Source organism: Glycine soja, chromosome 6, assembly GCF_004193775.1.
Source record: "Glycine soja cultivar W05 chromosome 6, ASM419377v2, whole genome shotgun sequence".
NCBI lineage: Eukaryota > Viridiplantae > Streptophyta > Magnoliopsida > Fabales > Fabaceae > Glycine > Glycine soja.
Window position 1 is genome coordinate 39,639,157 of NC_041007.1, and position 2,294 is coordinate 39,641,450.

A 2,294-nucleotide genomic window follows, 5' to 3' on the forward strand; every position below is an offset into this window, starting at 1 on the left:
AAATTGAAGACTCATCTTAATGTCATAATTAAATATCATAATATATATTGAACTAATTGTAGGAGAATAGCTCCTCTCCTTGTGTATTTATTTGCACATATATAAAACATTATCATAGTTACATTTTGTCTTTTATTTCATCATTAAACGAATCCAAAGATTCATAAGTTTCGGTGTTTTTTGGGAACTGTTGAAGAGTCATGTTTTTATCAAATGAAACTTAAAACAAGTATTCCAGATCCGAGTCATCCGAATAACGGTTACACTGCATCATGAACCATGCCACAAATTTCTAACACCTCACAATCCAAATCCATATTTGCCTCCATTGATCATTCTCCACTCTCACCTTCATCTTGCCAATTATATGCCTAACTCAATGGAAAACAAACATGTAGCTGTCTTTGCTTTCCCCTTCGGCACCCACTTTATGGCTCTCTTAAACCTTGTCCTCAAACTAGCTCAAGCCACTCCAAACTGTTCATTCTCATTCATTTGCACACAGAAATCAAATGCAACACATTTCAACAGACCCCACATCCCCAACAACATCAAGGCCTATAGCATAAGTGATGGAATCCCAATGAGTCACGCACAACTAGCCAATCACCCAATTGAAAAAGTAAACCTTTTTCTCAAAACTGGTCCTCAGAACTTGCAAAAAGGTATACTATTGGCGGAGGCAGATACAGACAGTCACTTGCATCATTGCTGATGCTTTTGTAGACTCTTCTCTCCTTGTGGCTCAGAGCCTCAATGTTCCTTGGATTGCATTTTGGCCTCCCATGTCATGCTCACTCTCTCTATACTTTTACATTGACTTAATACGCGATTGGATTTCCTTCCTGGGTTGTCTAACTTTGGTGTCAAAGACATGCCGCAGGATCTGCTCATTGTTGGAGAAAGAGAGACAGTGTTTTCAAGGACACTGGTTTCCTTGGCTAAGGTGCTGCCTCAAGCCAAGGCTGTAGTTATGAATTTCTTTGAGGAATTGGACCCACCTTTGTTTGTTCAAGACATGAGATCCAAATTGCAGTCTTTGCTTTATGTTGTTCCACTTCCCTCCTCTTTGTTCCCACCATCTGACACAGATTCTAGTGGATGCCTTTCATGGTAAAACACCAACAGTTCTAAATCGGTGGCTTATGTTTGCTTTGGGACTGTGGTGGCATTGCCTCCACACGAGCTTGTGACGGTGGCAGAGGCATTGGAAGAAAGTGGGTTTCCATTTTTGTGGTCTCTCATGGAAGGTCTGATGGATCTTTTGCCAAATGGGTTTCTTGAGAGGACCAAGATGCGAGGGAAAGTTGTGTCTTGGGCTCCACAATCCAAAGTTTTGGCACATGATTCGTCAGGAGTTTTTGTTTCTAACTGTGGAGCTAACTCAGTGACTGAAAGTGTTTGTGGTGAGGTTCCGATGATCTGCAGGCCATTCTTTGGTGATCAAGGGGTGGCTGGAAGATTGATAGATGTTTGGGAGATTGGGGTGGTAATGGAAGGAAAGGTGTTCACAGAAAATGGATTGCTTAAAAGCTTGAATCTGATTCTGGCGCAGGAAGAGGGAAAGAAGATTAGAGACAATGATGAAGCAGACTGTGCAAGATGCAACTAGGCCTGAAGGACAAGCAGCACAGGATTTGAAGACTTTGATTGAAATAATTTCTACTACATCTTAATGTATGGCACAGTTAATTGGTTGTAATAATTTGAGTTGCAATATTAAATTATCCCAAATGAAAAAAAAGGAATAGGTACAATAGCGTTATAGATACCAGCATTAATAAATTATTAAGAGTGGTTTAGTTTAGTTTTTTTCTTATAGAGATTACATGTACTTTTAAAGAGAGAATCTTTGCTCAATTCGAATTTGTTAGAGTTTATATTTTGATAATTTCCATTATATTTTGATATTTTGATATTTTGTTAGAGTTTATTTGTTGATTGTTCTTTATAATATTTTTTTTATATATACTTTCTGTTTTTACAGTAAACCCAAAATTGTACCTATCAAATGCAATTTCAGGAGGCCCAATTCACAGCAAATAAACATTTTATTCTGCTTTCAAGCAGTTTTAATGATAATAAACATCAAATAATTGATTTATATATTATAAAGAACAATCAACAAATGAATTCAATGTTCGTGTTACATAGAAAATGTAAAAAATGTTAAAAAATGTCCCTAAATCCTAGGCCTGATCTCTAACTTGGAGATAAAACTGTGCCCACTGAATCCGCAATGCTTTTAATCTCTCGGGCTCCAATGGTCTAGGGTCGTTAAAATACTGCATGAT

The 2,294-nt window shown here is 37.5% G+C and overlaps 1 pseudogene; it reads left to right on the plus strand.

Moving 5' to 3' along the window:
* Positions 1–379: 379 nt before the first annotated feature.
* LOC114416231 lies at positions 380–1,676 on the plus strand (annotated as a pseudogene).
* Positions 1,677–2,294: the final 618 nt, after the last annotated feature.